The sequence below is a fragment of the Dasypus novemcinctus genome, chromosome 8, assembly GCF_030445035.2.
Source record: "Dasypus novemcinctus isolate mDasNov1 chromosome 8, mDasNov1.1.hap2, whole genome shotgun sequence".
NCBI classification, from domain to species: Eukaryota; Metazoa; Chordata; class Mammalia; order Cingulata; family Dasypodidae; genus Dasypus; species Dasypus novemcinctus.
Window position 1 is genome coordinate 113,993,276 of NC_080680.1, and position 22,268 is coordinate 114,015,543.

At 42.3% G+C, this 22,268-nt stretch overlaps 1 protein-coding gene across 1 annotated transcript in view; it reads right to left on the minus strand.

The window, feature by feature from the left end:
* The window catches only part of ZNF462 (zinc finger protein 462), a 130,878-nt gene extending 118,467 nt beyond the window's left edge, over window positions 1-12,411 (minus strand). Inside the window, 1 exon segment of the mRNA XM_071217080.1 lies at window positions 11,815-12,411. The gene's annotated coding sequence lies outside the window, so the exon portion shown is untranslated.
* Window positions 12,412-22,268: the final 9,857 nt, after the last annotated feature.

The following is a 22,268-nucleotide window of genomic DNA, read 5'->3' on the forward strand; positions in this document are numbered from 1 at the left end:
AGTACCTCAAAAAAAAAAAAAAAGGACTACACCTTATAAAGTAATAGATCTCCTCAAACGGATCACGTTAAATCTACAGAACAGGTTCTGTGTGCTAAGAAGAAAAAAGGACTAGCCAGTTTTGTAATATTTTATGCTTTAAGATTCCTATTTCCTGATTTATGAATGCTTTTTAGTAATATTTGCCTCTTAAAGATTTAATTAAGGATTTACTTTTCTCTAGACACCAACACAAGCTACACAATACGTACATGATCATAGACAAAGTAATATTGCCTCTGATCTTTCTCCTAAGATGGAGAAAAGATGGTGGGAAGAGTTCAGGAGGGGGAAAAAGAACCGGCAGAAACACATTGGTAGCATCAGAAATTCACCGTTTAGAAACCGCTTCAATAAGGTCTCTAGCACTTACCTGTGCTGGGGTCAATTTTGATAATTGTAGTTGATGTCTAGAAACGGGGTTATGAATATAATTATCATGAAGCAGCAATTGGGCAATCACAACCTAATTAAGCCCACTGACTAGATTATCTTGTTTTTTTCCCCCCTAATAATCAAATAACATTTAACACTTGCTAATTTCAGGACCTATGGGTGACGTTCACTCATTATGAACAAGCTACAGCCACTGGTCAGAAAGGGAATGGGAGAGGTACTCTGACACCAAGGGGTGGGGGTGAAGTTCAGGGACAGCTGGCATCTGTTCTTCAACACCACTTTACTTCTCAGTCCCCCCAAATTACTAACTGGAGGCAAAGCCATGGGAGACTATGGCACAAATGATAGGAACTTTCCACAAGTAGAAGGATGCAATTCTGTTTTCTTAAGCACATTCTATTTTATGTGATTTACACAATGTGCTTTTTCATAGTACAATGGAATCTGTCTTGGAAGACGTAAGGGACTGAGTTTTCTTTTCAGAATAATGGATGGTTCTCCTTGGACATGCTCTAAAGCTCCCTCTCCTACCTTGCCTCTTTTGCTGGAAATTTAACATTCTAGTTCCAGTTGAATGTCACCACACCCACAGACACGTTGACTCAATTCACCTTTGCTTTCGGCAAAGCTGTACTTCCAAGGTAGCTAGGGTAGGTTTCTCTTCAAAGAAGTAAGAGGAAGACAGAAGATACAAGTTGAGGACTGGTCTTTGAGACAGGCTGATCTGAGGGAGAATCTTAGAAGGCTAGGCATTATCGGTTAGAGTCCCTATTACTCTAAATTAGAAATTCTGCCCCAAGAAGTACATGTTTTGGTCCAGTTTGGTTTTATCTCTTCAACTACGTAATTATTTTTTCTGAGCCTTTTTCCCATTAAAGACCTTTATGAAAGAAAACCGTGGTTTTGATAAGCTTGGTAGATAATGATGCGAATGATGGGTAAAAATGGATGACCCTGGACTTTCTCTGGAATACTTTACACTTAGGACACTTGCTTATCCCTCCAAGGTTTTAGGTATGGGCCTGTCTGGGAGCAGGAGAGCAACTGAACAGCTCCATAGCAAAGTTAAGATTTTATAAAACCAACATGAGTTGCTTAGGGCTGAAGAGTCTATTCAGCAATTAATACCCAACTGCCTGTCCTACAGAAAAGCTACTGTCCTGGATATCTTCGGGATATTTGGACCTCCTCCATCCCCCTTAGTACAGCTTGTTACTCTACTAAGGGCACCTGTGGTCATCCATGAACAGAAGCTTCCTTACTGTATACTGTGATGTTTCAAGGAGAGGCAAATGAAACCAGAACATTCATCATGTCTCCACGATCTAAATAGAGCACATCATGATCACTAAGGGGGGCGGGGGTCCTAGCACCCTCACTTTTAGGAGTATCTGCCCCATTTTCCTAAATTGACCACTAGACAACAGAACAAGTCTCAAATACATCTATCTGTCTGTGTAGCTTTTGAAAACATTTCTCCTGCTTACAATAACCAGTGCCAATATAGGACGCTGAGACTTTCAAAAGTAGCCCTGAGCAAAGGAGTAAAATATCTTTACTGCTTAAAAGAAAAAAGTAGGTGCTCTTTTTGAAAAATCTGCATTTGTAAGAACTTTACTGAGCTTGATACAATACAATCTAAAAATATTTATTCTCTGTAAAGTGGCCCCTTCATGGTCTCTTTCTTTGTTTCCCCATCACTTCTATAATTTGGAAGGACAAAAAGGGTACTTTTTAGTTAAACTCACTTTGTCAAGCTATTACAGTAAGTTACATCTCATATCAAAGAATATATAACAATTAACTTTCCATTCCCAGAATTCCTTCCAGAACATCAGGATACACAACTGGCATAAGCAACTCGAGGAGATAAACCATCAGGAACATAAGCTATTAGCATACTAAGCCATAACCAAGGCCAGGTTCTGCCAGATGAGAACCTCTTCTCTACAGACAGTCTTCCAGCATGTAAAGTGTGAATCCTGGTTCCCTCACTTTGAACTCCTGTGACCCTGTGTCAATTACCTCCCTAAACCTCAGTTTCCTCATCCATATGAACATTCCCCGGTTCATACTAAGGTTAAACAAGTGTTATCTAGCATTTATATTAACTATGAGTCACTCTGGGAGGAGAAGCAGCATTTTGTTAAAGGTCTATGTGTATTCCCACTCAAAAGAGGAGTTTGCAGAACTTTTTGATGACATGTTCTTATTTATTCTCCTTATAAACAGTGTTCTTACCCAATATTAGAACAGACAATATTCAATTAACAGAAGGAGGAGAGCGTTCTGGCACGTGAACTTTGACATTCAAATGACAATGGTCTCTTCCATGCAGATTCCCTTCCCAGTTATAATTACTAGAAACTAATCAGCAGTCTTCAGAGAAGACGACTTACAATAGAAACCACTGACGAGAAAGGATTTGGGGTGATTAGTTATTGAAACCTTTGTAAGATCTCTAGCTGGTATCTCTCTCCGGCCATCTTCAGTCTATAAACAACTATACAAATGTTATCCCCAAATTAGAGACCCCTGGATCAGGTCCATGACAATCTGGTTTGAATGACTGATCACAACACAGAAGGATAATGTAATGGGGGATTAGAATGACTAAACGTTCTGGACAGCAACGGCCTTATTTTGGACTTGAAAATGCCACAAATGGATTGACAGACCAGCCTGTGACACTTGGGTCTAGCAAATGGCTTAATCCCCAACTGGACACAAGGTAGTAGTCATGGTCCATCGCGTTCCCCTCTAAAATAGGCATGTCTTTGTTCTTCATTTCTTCTAACGCCCAGAGTGTAGGTAAGAAGCTCTGTGATAACTTTAGAGAGGACTATCACATTTTCTGCCCATTAATAATGCAGCTATTCTCTACTGTGCTCTATTCTCTACTTAGTTCATTTTCCAGGAAAATCTCCACCTCGGTCTATTTAACTACTTCCCTCAAGTTTCCATGTACCCTTTATCAGAGAGGCTGTGTTTGTAACCTCAAAGTCACATAAACTGTCTTCCAAGCCCAATTCTATTTTTTACAATAGGGTCTGACCAAAGAAAGTGGGCCTGAGCACAAGTCTTCATATTTCACAAGCAATAGGTACCAAATTACAAGGTCTTTTCTCACTTGCTTTATTGTTTTCGTAAAAGCAATGCCTTTTTCTTCCTTTAGGCTCTTCCCCAGTGGACAGAACTCTTCCGTTTAGACTTATCAATCATTCCCCTTGCCTCTCTTCTCCTTCTTTTCCATCTCCCACCCAAACAATCTCTCCTTCCCAGCAAATTTCCACCACATAATTATGGCAATGCTTCAGCCTACTTTTCTGTTAGCTTAACAACCCTGTCTATTTTCTACTTGTGCTGATGCTACTGTTTGCTTTTCTGACGGGCTAATCCGCGTATCCTTTCAAGGCCTAACTTCCCCTACCAGGATAGCAGCTGGAGCTCTAATTCACAGGTCCCTTCCAAAGCTTTTCATTAGCAATAGAAATGAGATGGTTTAGAAACCCATTTCTTAATCTGCAGGTAAGTACTGGAACCTTTGTGCAGCAAACATCTTTCAAATATCCCACATTGTGCCACTGGACAATTATTTTCTGAGTACGACGTACAATGTTATAGGCACATTTGCCATGCTAACAGGGAGAAGGTTCCCTCAGAGGAAATCAGCCCCCACCCCCTGGCGCTGGCATCTCCCAGCTCAGGAGAAAAGCACTCAGCTGATATGAGCAGAACTGAAGAATAATAGCTTTACCTTCTTAAATCTGAACAGGGAAGAGAAGAATTCCAAAATTTGAAGGCCTTAGCTTGTGTTCTGGTTCAACTGGCCAGACAAGGGCTTAGGGAGCGAGTTTGGCCTTCCCCAGCTGAGCTCTGTGGCGGATAAGCCTCTCCACAAATCCTGGGCTTAATTACTTCTGACACAGTTGTCTCGCCTGGGCCTCCAGCTCCTTTGTGCTCAAACCAATCTGAATCCAAAGGTAAGTCTTTGCTTACTCACCTTGGACAAATGCTTCATTTCCTACTAAGTGATCCTAAAACATTTTAATCAGGATCCACTGGTTCCTAGTAGAATTTTCCCCATCTTTCCTTTGCATAGCCTTTTGTTAAAAGTCCACTTGAAAGCTTGGCAAATACCTTCCTGAATTAAACAGTCCTCATCTTCAAGTATTTATTTATTGAACAGATAAGTACCTACCAACCTTTCCTTCACCCCCGAGAGCAGGCTCTACTCTCTGAATGAAGCTGGGGTAAGATGTGAAACAGGCAGAGCAGAAATATTGTATTAATATCCAGAAGCAATGTGCAGGGAACTGAGCAAGCAAACACATGAAAGCAAGGAAATCGATACCAAAATACCCATGACCTGGCACAAAAAGAAGCCTTCCGTCCAAGAATAACTCAAGAAAAATGTCTCCAGCTAGGAATTAGGCAAGATTGCTTTGAAGACACCAAATACTCTGCTCACCAGACATAAAAGTTAATGCATCTGTAGGTCACAATACTAGTGCCCTCTCACACCACACCACTCTACCTTTTGTCTTCCCCAGCCACGAAAAGTCAACTTTAGGCTGGAACCACACACCCAAAGATTTAAGAAATCATGTATGCTTCCATCAGTAAGGACAGGAGGTCTTAGATATTCTGTGATAGCATTTTCAAGCAGAAAATGTAAATCCAAAGCTCTTCCAATTAACTTTCCATTTATCAGTGCATGTAGTTCTCCAGATACAAAGTTCAAGGGATAAAAGATCCTAAAGAGCTTCTTAGTAAAATGCAAAACAATCTAAATTCATAAAAATCCATTTTCCCTCAATTGGAAACTTTTCCTCCTGGGTCTTATAAATCTAGGAGACAGTTCAACTTTTGATTATCTTCTCTTCTCTCCAATCCCTCCCCCCCCAACCCCAACTTTTTTTCTCTTCCTTCAGTACTGGCATGCAAACCATGCTGTTTTAACTTCTTTCCTGTTCTCCCAGTTCTTCTGGAACATTTTATTTTCGACAGTCAACTCATTTGGAGGAGTGCCACACTGAGGTTCAACTGTTTACAGCATTAACTGTGTTTCTGCCAGAGGTCCACATCCAACACTACCTTCTTCAGACTGCCTCCTGGATTAGAATTTATGCTTGAGTTTGGAAAAAGCTTAGAAAATGTGGAAACTTCCAAACATCACTCTTCTTTACAAAATTACTTTCACTTGCCCAAGAGGAGACAGAAAGGGACACCCAGGTTGCTCTTCCTAGAGAGTTGTGCCATTACTCCTGGTTCAATGTTGCTTGTGTGTAGTTAAAAAGTCATTTTAAGGAAGACTTCATGTATGTTGGGGAATGGGAAATAGCTAGCCCTTGGTCTCTAAGGGAGAAATGGACTCTAGGAAGATAAGCAGTGATCATATTTTTGGATGAGTCTCGAAAATAACCAGTTTCAGACTGGATTTCCCTCTCTAAGCCATTCATCAGTATTACAAAATGGCATCTCTGAAAGAAGCCAACTTAAATCCGTACCATATTGCAAAACAGCTCCTCCGAGTCCAACTGTGGGCACTTCTGAAAATTGCAATAGACCCAGAAAAACTTCCAAAGATGGGCATTTAAGAAGGAGTCCTAAACCCTGGGTAGGAGAGCTAGAGAGAAAAGTACGGTTCCAAACCCAAGAAATGGAAACTTGAGTGAAAGTCACAGAGGAAGAAGATCGACCTCTGTCAAGGAAACCAGGCTCAGCACTGGGTTCCTCAGCATGCTAAATTCAACTAACAACCACCAAGAGTCTTACCCCACTACAGTATGGTTACAGAGCTTCTCAGAGAGCCTCGTACTCTGGAAAGGACGGTTGGTGTTTCACAACTAGCTATAATCAAACACTGTGGGTAGTGGAAAGGGCACAGGGCTGGGAGTCAGCAGACCTGAGTTCTAGGCCTGGCTTTGTTACAATTGAACTCTCTGCCCTTATGGAAGTCACTTCATGTCTCTGGGCCAGTTTCCTCTTCAGTAAAATGGGAAAGGGCAGGAGAGTGGGAGGATGACTAAAGTATAGGATCTCTCTAAGGCACCTTCAAGTTATAAGAAATACTATTAATATAAAATACCCTAACTCTACAAAACAACCCGTTTCTTAATTAGAAGTTCTTACTGGTAAATATTAAATACCTAATATTAAGGTGTGTATATATGTCAATTTAAAATAGTTACTAGGTTCATTTCTACTTGGGAATCAATATTTTTGTCCACCACCCCTAAACCTCAGCTTAAGCTCCCTGCTCCGTAGAGAGTTTTATCATATTACAATAAATGCCTTTCTTTCCTTTCTTTCTTATTTTTTTAAGCAACCTTCCCCAAACTAAGACCGTGCTATTAAAAGAGCTTAGAACTTCCCATTTCCTTGCTAGGGCTAAAATTAAACTGTCCATTCCTTAGGGCCCAACATAACATCTGCCAGATGTCTTGGCATATCACACAAGGAGAGGAATTTTCTACTAGCATTATCTCCTCTCCTCTCTGTTTTCTCATAATCAATTAATGGGTCACCAAGACTAAGCTAATGTTTCTCGCAAAGCCATCAACTTCATAAGTTCGTGAACCTCACAAGATACTTTCTTTTGCAGTACACAGAGAAGTTAGTTTTTTGTTTGCTTGTTTTCAGTTCACTGGATTTTAGTGCTAGACCTTGGAAATATTTTCCCCTCTTCTTTCTAATTTTCTTAGTTTCCATATACCCACCATCCAATTAAGTACTCATGCTGGATCCTTTGCAAGCTGAGTTCATTATTTATAATATTTCCTTCCTACATTTGTGACTGTGGTATTGTGAAATAGCATCTCTGGTCTCCAATCATCACGTTGAAACATTCAATACAGCTTTGTCAATTCTCTGCCCCATGATGCAATGAACTTCAGTTTTGATAAAGGTACACATACACAAAGAGGAAAACCGGGTTATCTTAACCAAAAAATCTCAATACCAAGGAATATAATTCAAGGTAGACTAGACCATATTCAACAGAAAACAGGACTCCTTCCCAAAGGAACTTTACCATTCCTTTCTTTGAGGAAAATTGACCACAAGTGCTCTAAAGTCCATTAGGAGAGTTGGATCCCCCACCACCACCACCACTGTCTTCAGGAAGATTCATTCATTAGGAAGAATATATCTAGTTTTTTGGGTTTTTTTCCCCTCTAAAAGTTGTCTTGTCTCCAACTCCAAAGGGTAGGGGAAAAAACAAGTCCTCGGGGAATGCAATCATTGAATTAGACTAACATGAATCCAATATGAGAAATATTATGGAATGCAAAGACACAACAAGAATCTTTTCAGGATAGTCTGTCTCAGAGTGCACATACATTTCTCTAGAATGATTTCTCTTTGTGATATGTTCCAGCGATGGCAAAAATTTGCCTAACGAGCCTCATCAACCCGGTGTCAAAAACAGAAAGATCTCTGAGCTTTGACTTCCAAAGAGAATGTTCAATTTGGCATTTATTTCTGCCATTATGGTTAATCCAAAATCCTCAACCAATTCAAACGTACATATCCAGAAAAATTCAAGAAACCCTGCCATTAAAATATTACAGTGTTTCCCATTTTGAGGAAAAGATATTAAAAATGCATGTGCTTCTGGTAATCAGAACATATTCTCAAACTGCAAAATACCTCTTAGTTAATACCTTATTTTTTTTCCCTTCCCCAAAGCTCAACTCTAAAAATGTCTATAAGGACTCCAAAACACTTGGTCAAAAGTTAAAAATGAGGTGAGTACAAACTCCTGGTCTGACAAACAGCTTGTCAGATTCTCTTTCCCACTGAAACGAGTAAATTAACCAGTTTTCTGGGTATCAACAACAACAAAAATTTCATGGAAGCTTGTTCCAAGATAAATGTGTAATGTATTTATGTTTACATGAGCATATATGGTTAATTACACGTAAAATTATCTGGTAATTACTTTCCCAAAACTTTCTATTCCATTGCACTTGAAATTCCCAGTTTGAATGTATAGCACCCATATCTGCATTAGCAAATTTAATTATAACATTGAAGACATTCTACTTATCAGCAACAGCAATTGTATCAAGAGAACAAACCCAAAAATGAATAATGAATGGTATGATTCCAAGTAAGATTTTTTTAAGTATTCTTGGAGAGGCCTAGGTTTTTAATAAAGAAGCAGAGATCTGAACAGAAGCATTTTTAAATGAGCATACACATCAGCTAGAAACCTTGAAAACCATATATCTTCATCTGCACAAACAAGGTTTTACTTCATTGACCATGGACAATTATCAGCTAAAGAACCATGTATTTCCTCTCTCCTTTCACACCCTTCAAAAGAACAATAACCCTCAATTAACGACACAACAGTTTGGTTTGAAAACTATGGTGTTGTCATATACAGCACTGTGCATTTACTGAGTGACACTGCTACCAGGTACTCAACAGAATATAATCACATCTGGAATCTAAAACCATTTAATATGCACAAAAAGACTGTAGACATAAGGAACTTTATACACACACACAAATCTGATATATAATGAGAAAGCAAAGCAAGAAAAAAAGCTGGTATAAGTCGCTCACCAATATGCTCCTTATTTCTCTTGAAGCTGGTACCTTTCTATGGTTCTCTCTTTGGTTGAAAACAAGATCCAATCAGCCTCCTTAGAATAATATTAATTGGTTCTGAATCTCCTCCAAGTTTTCATTCCACCGTGGAGCCCTCCTCACCTATCTTCAATAGTTCATCTAAAATTCTTCCAACATCTTCCCTCTTCCTTAAGATGGCTACCTTACCTAATGGAAAATCAACATCTTCATGGGTGGCTTTTATAAATTCCTGAAGCATTTCAGGATTCTGTTCTTCCCTTGGGCCAATTACATACATACTCTCTAGAACTAATCTGTAAGAGCTCCAAATCAATGAGTGTGGACTCGGGTAGGACTAGGTCCTTTTTCAAATCATCCCCACAAAATGTCTTCCTACAAGGCTAATAAATCACTCCCCAAGAAAAAGGTGAAACTACCTGGACACAAGGTTTTCTTGACAGACATTACATTTTAAAAATTTGTTTCCATAGTGATATTGTTAAGAAGACATAGGGATATTTCTGAAGACTTACAGTACTAGAGCACACTGATTAAAAAAAAAAGCTGAATGGAAGGGAAAGGGGAAACAAAGGAACTAAAAGAAGACCTAACAGACAAATGGAACAATATGAAGAGAAATGTAGAACCTCCTTCAAGAAACTGGTACCAGTCTGTCCTGGAGTTCCTTTGAGATCTTGCAGGATCTGTTTGTCTGTTTGTAGAAATGAACCCAAATCAGACAATAAAGTCTTGGTACACATCCAAAACATGATGATAACCAAGCCCCAGAACTCAGAATCTCAGTTTACAGCCACCACCATCTTCACAATGAGGAAATAATATTTCCTGGTGACTTTCAGAAGACCTGGAGCAGTTTAGAAGACCTCAGTGGACCTCAGTGGAGATGTTTAAGGTTTTGCCTTCTCTTTCCTGAAGGAGCTCAAAACCTTTCAGGACCACTCAAAAGGGGGGAGGAAATTTCCAAAAGTTTACTTTAAAATGGAGACAAATGTTTCCCTAACTTGTGAAAGCACCCCTTTGGTGGGAGAAAAATCTGAGCAAACCTTAAAAGCCCCTCATTTCCTTTCATAATGAAGAGATGGTGAGGAGCCACCACAAGATTTCCCTCTGGCAAGGGAGAAGGAGTAGGCAGACAAGCCTCCTCCTCCAGCCATCACCAGCAGGGCTTCAAAATGGAGACATCCATAATTTTATAAACACTTCTCATCTCAGCTTTGTCTCCTGGAAACCTGCTCTCCTCCATTTTCTGGTGGAGTTACAACATGACACAGGCTTACCTGACTCAGTTCCCAGCTCTCAACCAAACTAGTCACTTCCTCCAAAACCCTGCAAGCCACCTCCAGAAACAAAACCAAAGCAAACCAAACAGCAAACACAGACACTCAGACACAGCCCCCCAGAGCTCTGGGAGAAAGCCCCAACTGGTAGGTCTTTCCCCATCCCAGACGCGTGCTTAAAAATGAAACTTTTTTTTTGGTAGGGGAGGAATATAAAAGGAACTCCAGGCAGCCTCCCTCCCTTCTCCGTAGGTTAGAAGCTACAATGAAAGAAAATGAGGGTTCCTTCAGGAATGGTGAAAAGCCTGGAGCCTGAACGTGAGAAGGAGCTTTGTGTTTTGGAGTCTGGACTGGAACCAAAGCAGACAGCTTGCAAATGGAGGACAGGGAGATAAAGAAAGGGAAAGAGAGGGGCTGCTCCAATGGGGGGGGGGGGGGCGGCTGCTGCTTCTCGTCCTGCCTGGATGGAGGGCAGACCCCTGGGAACCGCACCAGGAGTGAGGCGCCCCCCAGGCCCTTGCCTTCCTTTCTCCCTTCCTCAGAGGAGAGCCGAGCGTGTGTAATGGCTTCTCCTCTCCAGAAACCGTTGTCCTCCTCCACCAGACGCTTCTGAACCCTCAGCCTGGAGACAGCTCCTCAGCAGCCTCCTGGACCTGCGCCCCCCGGCCGGCCCGCGCCCCCCTCTCCTCGCCGCTCTCCTCACCGGCAGCACCAGCGGCTGCAGCGGCCGCCCCCGCCACATCCCGGCCCCGCATCCCAACTTCGGGGAGAGAGAGGAGAGAGAGAGAGAGAGCCAAATACCTGAGGAAGAGGGGGGTGCCAATCCGCACGGCTTTGCCATCGGGCGGGGGACAGGCAGACGGGGGGTGGGGGGGTGGGGGAAGGAAGGAGAGGGACAGAGAAAGAAAGAGGTCAACCCGCTCGGGTCGGGGCCGCTCGGAGCGCTCCCTCCTCTGCCCCTCGCTCGCTCCCTCGGGCTCTCTCCGCTCAGGTCTCCTCGCCTCCCGCCCTCCGCCCCCCTCTCGGTCCCTACTCCTGTCCCCACGCTCCGAGCATCCGTCCTAAGCCTCCAGCTCCCTTCTCACTCATCTTTCATTTTCTCTTCTCTTCATAGAACTACACGAAATTAATTAAGCCACCGCGCTCCGCTCCCCCGCCCCCCCGCAGAAGGAGCAGCCAGCAGGAAAAGCACAGCCACCTCCACCGCCACCACCACCACCTTCTCCTCCTCTTCCTCCTCCTCTTCCTCCCTCGCTTCTCCTCCTCCTCTTCCTCCTCCCCCTCCGCTCTCCCTCCTCCTCCCCCTCCTCCTCCTCCTCTTCTCTTGCTTCTTCTCCTCTTCCTACAGCCAGTCCAGGCAGGGGACTTCCTCTCCTCCCCGCTCACCAGCCTTCCCCGGCCGAATGAATGAGCGCGTTTGTGCCTCCACCGCCCCGCGCGCCGCTCCCGGGGCACTCGGACCACCCCGAGGTGGCGGCTAATTGCAGTAACTTACAGAAGAAGCGTCCCGGCGCCGGGAGGTGTTTCGGGTTCTCCGGCTCCTCCGCCTCCTTATCCTCTTTCTCTTTCTCCTCTTCCTGCTCGGGTTATTGTTGTGGAAGTTGTTTGGGAGTCTCATGTGCTTCTGCCGGGTCTCAGCAATGGAGGATCGCCATCTTCCCTGCCTTCCTCGGCTCCTCAGACTCGCTGCAGCTGCAGATGACCTGAGATATCCGTCTCTCTCTCCCTCTCCCTCTCTCTCCCTCCCTCCCTCTCCCTCTCTCTCCCCTCTCTCTCTCCTCTTCTCTCTCCTCTCCTCCCTCTCCCTCTCTCCCTCCCTCTGTGTCTCTCTCTGAATAATGAGCAACCAGAGGGAAGAGGGAAAGCAAGACAGAAAGAGAGAAGGAAGACAATCTTCTCCTGCCACACGAAACGCCAGAGCACCAGGGGGTGCGCGAAGCCTTTCTAATAACAACAACAACGTGCAGGGGGGAAAAAAAGGAAAGAAAGAAAGAATGAGGAAAGGGCTGGGGAGAAAAAAGGAAGAATTATCCAAGAGCTGGAGGAGAGCAGAAGAAGCAGAAGAAGATGCTGAGGCTGCGGCTGCTGTCCCGTCCCCCCACCCCACCCCCCGCTGAACCCCAGAAGGAGGCAAGGTGGTTGCAAAGTTAAAGCTGGGACATTGTCTTTGTCACTCAGAGCAACACGGAGCCAGACCAGTGAGATGCAAGAGGAGGAGGTGGCGGCGGCGGCGGAGGAGGAGGAGGAGGAGGAAGAGGAGGAGAAGGAGGCAAAGGAGGAGGAGAAGGGGAAGAGGGAGATGAGATGAATAAAGACCTGCGGAGAAGGCGGTGCGCCGAGCCCGGCCGCCCGGCCCTGGCGTGCGCGCTCGCGTCCCGGAGGCGCCCGGCCGCCCCGGCCGGCAGAGGAAGCCCCCGGCGAGGACCCTGCGGGCCGCTCATAGCGCTCCCACCCTCAGCCCTGCCCGAGGCGCCGAGCCCCGGCCCCGGCGGGTCCCTCGCGCGCATCCATCTCGAGGCCAGCCTTTGCAAAGAACGTGCACGGGGAACCGGAGGTTGCAAGTCTAAACCCAGATCAACCACGTGGGGCTTTTTAATCCCTTTCCAGCTTGCGGTGTGAGTATCTCCAGTGAAAAGCTCAAATTGTCCATTACTGGCACGTATTTTGAAGTCTTCTCCCCCGAAATAAAGGCTCATTGTGCGTCTTATTTCTTTTCTGATATGGGAAGGGGGGGGTGGGGGAAGGAAAGAGCCCATCATTTCGAGCTTCGGAAGCACCACTTTCTTTTCCCAACTTGTGAAATGTTTTGACGGCGCACCAAAAGAAGAAAAGGAAAAAAGCCTACTTAAATAACTTTACACCCTCCAGCCCCGAGTTGTTTGCACTTTCTGGCTGATCATCCAAAGCTTCGGAAAGTAACAATCAGCGCTCCTAATGATAAGGTGTCATGGTGTTGAAGACAAGAGAGCCAAGACGAAGCTTTCACACCTTGAATTTTTATTTAGTGTAATTTCTCCCAAATCGTTCTAAACTATCTATTTTACAAAAGAGTGGGGGTTTTTCTCCTTTCACACCAGGTCCTTTGCGTCCTAAGGTTTTAATTTGATATGGGGCGGGGGGGGGGGGGTGGCTACCGTGTTTAAAAAAAAATCAATACAGCAAGTCTGGAGCAATTGAAGTTCAAGGGCATGGGCTGGTTGTACCATTTGTATTTCTCCGATCCTCAACTTGGGCATCCACAGCCTCGGGAGGGAGAAACACGCAGGGCGCGGGGCAGAGACCTTAATTAAAGTTTCTTTTGTCCGCGTCTGAATCGGGGGATGTTGCTGGATTCCTTTGCATTGGGGAGCGCGCATCCGGTGGAGAAGGCGCGGAGTTGAAGATCCTCTTTAATACCCGCCTCCTCCCATCCCCAAGCAACATTCCCAGAAGATATACCCATAAATCCATACAATGAAGGGGAGGAGAAGACGCGCGCAGAGTTGGTTCCCATCGGATAGCGGGGTTTTAGAAGCAGATCTCAAGCCTCCTTTTCCCAGATTCTCCCAGTCGTCTGTTCCAGTGCAAATCGCTCCCCCTGAGGCAGGATTTCACCCCCCACCCCCCTTCCAGTCAACACTTCCTGCCCTTTTCTCCTCCCACTCACATTGAAAAGCTCGGGAGCCCTAAAAGGGTGTTGATGGCGGGGTGATAAATAAATAAATAAATGACACTCAACGCGTGCGGTGGCGAAGAAAGGAGGGGGAGAGGGAGGAAAGGCGAGGAGAGGGAAGAGAAAAAAAGTAGGAAGAGGAGAACGAGGAGAAGGGAGGCAAAGAGGAGAAAGAAGAAAGGAGAGAGGACGGCGAGGCTCCCCCGCGCTGAAAAGGTCCTGGGCTTTGCGCAGAACTGGGAGGACTCCCCTGCCAGGTGCCTGGAGGGGCCCGGGAAGTCCTCCTGCCCCCCAGCTCCTCCCCGCCCCCTCCCGACCCAAGGGGTGTCTGAGCGCCCGCCGCCGCTCCCCCATAAATTCCTCGTGGCAACCCGAGGAAGCGCGCCAGGTCTCCGCGGTCCCTTCAGTGCCCCGGCTGAGAATTTACCTCTTTGTCTTTAATAAAAAGCTGACTTTTCTGTCAAGCTCTGCACCGGGAAAATAACAATCGTATTTCAGGTAGAAAGCTCCTATTACTGCTGGGTTTGGGAGGCTGCGATAAAATCTTCATCGACGTGAAGGTGCCTTCGGGATTGGCTGGGGTCGGAAGTCCTAAAATGGGGGCCGCCCTTACCCGGGGGCAGGGGCGTGGGGAACCCGGCGGTGCCGAGGGGGGAAGGAGCGACGAGGTCAGAGGAAACCGAATGCTCCTGGGGCACCAAAGGGCTTCCCGCAGTCGGGGAGAGAGCCCCGGGGAGGAGCCTTTCGCGAGAAACGTGAGCGCGCCCCAACACGCCCAGACCTCTTAAACCCACTTGGCAAACACCCGGGAGGCGGCTGGCGGGCCCACTGCGGTGAACTCCAGAAATTAACCTGCGCTACAATTAAACCGGCTGCCGCCCTTCCAGACTCACCTCGAGCGACCGAGCTAGAGCGCTCCCGAAGCGGCGGTGGGGGGACCTGGCTCCACCCTCCCGTCCCAGGAGAAGAGGACAAAAAGAGGAGATGGACTTGGAGATGGCCCCGCCCTTCAAACGCTCCAATCCTTGGAAACCAAACCTCCTCTCCAAGCCTCCCCGTCTAGAAGGGACAAAGGCAGCGAGGAGATCCGTGGAGAGACTGATGGGGAGATAGGTGGCTCTCGGCTTCTGCTAGGGGCGCGTTGGGGGAAGGTACAGTGGCTAAGTTTCCAGGCCAGATACACCACCCGGGATGGTCTTCAGCAGAGACACCCGGTCTTCCGGTTTAGAAGCAAATTGACTTCCCAAAACTGTGATGTACACTATTGCAAAACTCTGGCATAACCCTGTTGTTTTGAACCTGGGAAGGCTAAAATGTCAATTGATGATGCCATACACGAAATGTCTTCAACTTCTCACGACAGTCACACCACCTGAACTATCATATCAAAATAACTGGAAGAAATTAAACATTCAGAGGGATGGGCTTTTTGTATGCTTGCCTGTTGTTTTTATCTGAGGCTTTCAAATGATAGGAAAGCAATTGGATAAGTAAATCCGGGGGCCAGTCCGGGAGAGCACTGTGGTGGAAGGTTTTAGTGAAAACCTTAATAAACTTGACAACTGTAATTACGCTTTGTCATTAGCCTTCCATTTAGATAAACAAGGAAGAGTTCACACCTCCTGCCAGTTTATTCCTTACGAATATTCACGAAGATAATACAGTCCTAGCTGGTGAGTTACCTTCTCCACCAGGAGGGTTAATTTTTTTATTTTTTAATTAAAATGGAAAAGCTTGGGTTTTGTATACAGCCAACTCTGTGAGGGGAGTCTCATGGGAACATGTTCACTCCTTGAAATGTGCCTTTTGTTACTGTACCCTATGCCATCATCCCCCAGAGTCATATGGGATTTCAAGGCTTTATTAATGTTCCAGGGAATATGAATATGTTGGAAGTCTGGACTTTCTTCTCTCTTCTCATGGGTGACTGGCATGCAGACACCTCATAAAGGGAAATTATGGCTCATCAAAAGAGTGACTTTATGAGCATTAATAGAATAATAAATCTTGCAATTTTAGTTCAAGAAACAGTGGAGTCCTATAATCAGAGTGACCCATGCAGATATGATCCACTTACTTGGCCAACTCTAGCAGCATAGGGGTAGTGTATAAATCATTTTGGTTTTTTAAAGCCTTAGGAAAGAAAGGCACCCCAAGCTCTCAAAGTAAAGTTTTCATGGGGAAAAGTGGCCTTCTATCAAGCCTCAAGGAAGGAATCATGGAAAGAAAGAGGAGTTGGTCCAGGCACTACAGTTAAAAGGATTTCAATTGAAACAAGGGGCATATATGTTCCGATGTCATTTGTTCTTCAATATTTATGTTCTATCATGTAAAAACGGAAACATCTCCTTCCTGAAAACTTTTTTTTTTTTTTTAAATCCAGTTGATAGCCCCACACTGTAAATTCCAGCTGGAAAATTGTTCATGCTGATGATTTTAGCAAAACAAAGTGGATGAACAGAAAGCATGGCTTTTTCAGAAGTCTTAATTATTCCATCCTTAAATGTTTAACCATATTGTTGTTCACCCCTTGCATTTAATGATATTTCTCCTATATACAACTCCTTTTGCATGCAGCCCAACATAATCTTTTTACTGTGGGAGTTTAGGTTTGTGTTTTTCAACTGGTTATTTATATTGAATTCTTGAGACCTTTTACTCTCGTAGGAAATTACTTGGCCTTCAGAAAGTTTTTTCAGGAAACTGCAAATTTGATAATTATGGACCATCCAAATATCAAGAAGGTGAACTCACAAGCACAGTTCCTTTCTGATTGGTTACAGAAGAATCAATATAGTCTTATAAGCTCATATGCAATCATGTAAGTTGTTGACTAGTGGCCAAGCCTGGGGAGAAATGATGAAAGGAAGACTAAAATGGCTGCTGATTCATGATCTGAGCAACTCTCGAAGGAAAAGAAATTGCAATAAATTTTATTAAACTTACACTGTATGAACCTTTGTATATATAGCCTTGGATACCAAAGAAAATTCAATAGTGATATTCTAGAATTTTTTAACAAGTTATTTCCCACAAGTAGTAGTTAAATTTACAGTTCTATCAAACTAGTCACTGCAGTATGGAACATTCATATGTAATAGTCTTTCAACCATTGAAAATTTGTTTAGCATCTACAGTGTGCCGTTCTCAGAGCTGAATGCTCGGGATACAAAAATGAATGAGAGAAGACAAGTCAAAATCTCAGTGCGTGCTCTCTTTCATGAACCACTAGCTACCTTGGTTATAGGATTTTAGATTTTTTACTTACTCAAAAGCAATACAGGAATTTGGCCAATCAGGATACTATGATTAATATAAACATGTCTGTTCCACTATGGAGCTATTGAAGAGTAATATTTTATTAAAATAAATTTATTTGAGCACATTTTAGAGCCAATGCCTTAGCTTAACTCATAATTTAACATGAAATTCTAGCTAGAGGAGATCTTACTAGGAAAGAGAGCAACCTTTGATCAACTATGATTACATTAACCACAGTTCACAAGAAAAAAGCTCAAGTGAAAGACTGCCCATTTGTTGAGGCACCCCCTTTCAGCAAAAAGACCAGAATTTCCAGATTCCTACTACTTGTGTTCTAACTAAAGCCCAGAGAGAAGAAGTAACTTGTTTGGGGCTTGAATCCATGTTTCCACAGCTCCATAGCAGTTTCTCTAAAGTTATTCTCATACAATCTTCAAGATTTATTTCTTTCTTTTGACATGTTTGAATACTATCTGTACTGTTATTTACTTAATAACAATTTTTAATCACTTCCTTAAAAAACTTAGCTTCATCATAAGCAATAATATCCATGAAATCATAGGTGGGACTGGCTAATTAGGTTTACATTTTTCGGTACACTTCAAGTAAATATACTATTAATATTATTAAAATTATAAAGGAAAGAGATCTTGGATTTAAAAGGAATCTGATAGGTTATACTCCAAATTGTTCATGGTAAGGAGTGAGAGGGGTGGAAGGAAAGAGTTGTTTTAATTTGTATGTGTACAAAAATAAACATAAATCAGTTTTATAAGGAAAAAAAATTTAAGAGGAAAAAAATTCTGTGTTGTCTAGTATATCCCCAGATTAAGCCCTCTATATATTCTTAGTAGAAATGAAAAATTAGCACAAGCTTTTTAGTGCGATTGAACAATATGTACTTAAAGTCTTAATACAGTTCACACTTTTTATCCTCTTAATCCAAACTCTTCAAATCTACCCTAAAAACAGTCAGAAATGCAGAAAAGATTCATGGAAAAAATGACAGAGTTTAAGTAAAATGTTGAAATAATACTATATCCTCACTACAACGTATTAGGCAGTTTAAAATTGCTTATGAAGATTTTGATATAAAATAGAAAAGTGGCCTAATGTTAAGTACAAAAACCTGGATGCAAAATTACGATCACAGATTACTGTTTTTGTAATGCACACACACAAAAGCACCTTGAAGGGAAATACACCAGTGCGTCAACAGTAAGTTCTGCATTTTCTAACTTTTTTATAATGATGAATCCCTGTATATATATATGCATATATAAATGAAACTATGGCATCGATAACTTTGTTTGAACTGAATAGTCACTTATCTTTTTATTTTTTTTAAACATTTTTAGGTTAAATTATAGAATCTACTTTTATTATGTGTGGCAATTATACATGTGTTTCAAAAAGCATATTAATGTATATAATAGTGCTAGTAAAATAGTAGTCTAGATATCATTTTACAGATAGATAATTTAACTTGTTCTTCACAGGGACAGTGGGAAGAAAGTTTGAATAGGTATTTCTGAACATATTTTGTACAGAAAAGGAAATTTAGTCCCAAAAAAAGAGACTGAATGATTTAACCTAAAGTCTTCCAATGCTACTTTGTAAAGAAGACTAAAACCCAGGTCTCCTAATTCCTACTTTTATACTTTGAAATCTAAAATTCCATAATAATCTCAAAAATGCTACCATATATTAGCAAAAGAAAATTACTAGTGGCCAACATGAAAAAAGTCAACTTCATCAGTTATGCCAGTGAAAGCTACCATACCATCTTTTACCTAAAAACTGGCAGGAAAACATACCCTGTGCGTATACATTTATATTTTCCAGTTGTTAGAGATATATAATAACCAGTTTTTGAGGAGAAGAAAAAAAATGAAGCCTCTTACTCTCTTTCTTTGGGAGCGTGAAAAGTTTTACTCTTTCTGGATGTAGCCAAAGTCTTTAACCCAGGCATTTAAGTTTTAGAAATTACTCAAGGTAACGTTCATGACTGTTATTAAAAATTTATATACGTCCATTGTGGTGTTCATATAAAATAACAAAGGATTGGTTAAGGAAATTATGTTCATTTGTACAATAGAAAGCTATATAGCTATTAATTGTATAGGAATATTTTAAATGACATTAAATATTTGTATGTTCTTTTTGATAAGGGAAAGTCAGATTTCAAAACAATATATATAGCATTATCCCATATTTGTAAGTATATTTATATTTATACTAGGCATTGAAAAAATGTTTAGAAACATATTTAAAGTATTATTAATATTTTCTAGATGATACACCTATGGATTATTTTTTTCAGTTTGGCTTCTCAGGTTTTTCAGTATCTTTGCACTGAATATATCTCTTTTGCAATTAGAAATAAAAAGTTTTAGAGTTTGCAAATAAATATTGCCAACACAAAATTTCTCCTAAATCATAAAGACTGACCAAATCAAATGTTTGCATAATTTATAAAAGACATTTTAACTGTACAGTGTTATTAATCACCTTTTAAAATACACACCTTGGGGAAACGGACTTTGGCCCAGTGGTTAGGGCGTCCGTCTACCATATGGGAGGTCCGCGGTTCAAACCCCGGGCCTCCTTGACCCGTGTGGAGCTGGCCATGCGCAGTGCTGATGCGCGCAAGGAGTGCCCTGCCACGCAGGGGTGTTCCCTGCGTGGGGGAGCCCCACGCGCAAGGAGTGCGCCCGTGAGGAAAGCCGCCCAGCGTGAAAAGAAAGTGCAGCCTGCCCAGGAATGGCGCCGCCCACACTTCCCGTGCCGCTGACGACAACAGAAGCGGACAAAGAAACAAGACGCAGCAAACAGACACCAAGAACAGACAACCAGGGGAGGGGGGGAAATTAAATAAATAAATAAATCTTTAAAAAAAAAAAATACACACCTTGAAATTCTTGACTAAATTTATTTGATTTCATAAACAGTCTCTCCTCAGAGTTCAGTGCATGCAGTAAGGATTTGGGATAATAACTGATGGCAGTACCACATTGACTTGACATTGCATCCACTGACCAGCCCTGCAACTGTTCCCTTGTAGATTTCATGTCAATTGACCTTTCAATTGCTAAGCTTTGGTATGATTTCCCTGTCTGCTAAGCTTTGGTATGATTTCCCTGCAAGGTGCTAAGAGCAGTGTTTCACAAAAATTACTCACTGGTGTTTGTGTGTGTGTGTGTGTGTGTATAAAGTGTCTGGAATATAGGGCAAGTTTATTTTTTTTTAATTAATTAATTAATTTATTTTTTATTGACTTTGTAATAATATTACATCAAAAATATATATGTGAGGTCCCATTCAACCCCACTCCCCCACCCCCCCAGGACAAGTTTATTATATAGTATGTTTCTTATGTTTATCCCAAAAATTTGCTTATTCCAAGGAGCAGGTTTTAAGTGAGCATTTATTGATTTAATATTTAGAATAAAGACCAAACCAAATCTAGTAATGAGCTTCTAGTCACTACTTTCCAGCTCCAGTTCTTACTAGTGATGACCTTGGGCCAGTACCTCAATGGATCTGTGCTGCAATTCCCACATCTGCAAAAGGAACAATTAAATACTTACCTTATGGAATTGCTACCACGTTTAAATAAAATGCACTTTAAAAACATGGGAGTCTGCTATAGTAAATGTCGTTTATGTCTTTTCAAGCTTTACTGTGACACTGCAGGGCAAAAGAAGACTCTAGATTTGGAGTCAAGAAAGAGAACTGTAAACCAGAATATGTGCCCATGATAAAATACAAACCATTCCTATTTAAACACATAAAAAATCAATAGCAACAATCATTTACAAAACAAAAACCTAAGCATGATTAATGGTATGTAAATTCTATTACTGTTTGTTTACCACTTCTTAGTTCATTTGGTCATTTGCTAGCACTTAGCTACTAGATGTGGCAATAGGGCAAAAGGGTTTTTAAAAGTGGCAGGGGACAAACCTTCAAATCTAGAAAATGTTGTTTGTTGATATCCCAAATCTGAGAAATAGTTGACTATGCTGCAAAAAATCTATACTCTGCCGGGGTTGTTACAATAAATAGAAATGAATAAACTATGGCATGGAGGGAACATTTTATTCCACTTAGTTTTTCTGTGAATTGTATAGAGACCGTCACTGTTCATTGGTCTAGCTCTGGATCAGCAGTGTTCTGCTGGAGCACAATTTGAAAACCACTGATCTCTTCCAGATGAGAGAACTGTCTCAAGGAAAAGTGATTTGTCCAAGGTTACATACCAAGTTACTGCAGAAGCTAAGTTCCAGATCTATTCAAATCCCTCTCATAGCTGTTTCCACAGCATCCAATTTGCCTGTTCTAGCAAACAAGATTTCCTTGAGCTGGTTTTGACTCAGAAACCTAGTTTCTGCTCTCTCTCTGTCTCTCTCTGTCTCTCTCTGTCTCTCTCTGTCTCTCTCTCTCTCCCCCCTCCCTCCCTCCCCTCTCCTTCTCCCTTTCTCCCTTTCTCCCTCCCTCCATTCTTCCTTCCTTCTTTTCTTCCTAAGGTTTCCTAGAAATGAGACACTCTACTCTCCATAACCAATATTAATTAAGAGTTTTAGTCATACAATAAATACTTTCTATGCCTTCTCTAAATTTTTTTGACAGCCTTCCGTTGGTTTCATCTTTTCCTAACCTCAGTGGATTAGCAGAGCAGCTAACTGTAGTTGCAGGGCATCAGCCTCTTCGGTTCCTTTGGAATGTTTAAGGTTATCTTCCACCTTTTCTTCTCATCTTTCAATTTAAAATTATTTTTTATAGGTTTAGGGTCAAGAAAAAAAGGCAAAGGGGCATAAAGTTTTTCAGGTGAAACATTATAATTCTGCTTTTATTTCACATAGGGAAATAAATGGGGAAACGTAACACTATTCTACACATCTGGGATCCTATGAAAGAAATGTTGATTCTTCCATCCTCTTCTGCTTTACACTGTACCCAGGGGGGCTCGCTATTATTTAAAGAGGTTTGCCAGTGCTTCCTTTCGATTCACGATGGGGCACAGAATTTGGAGT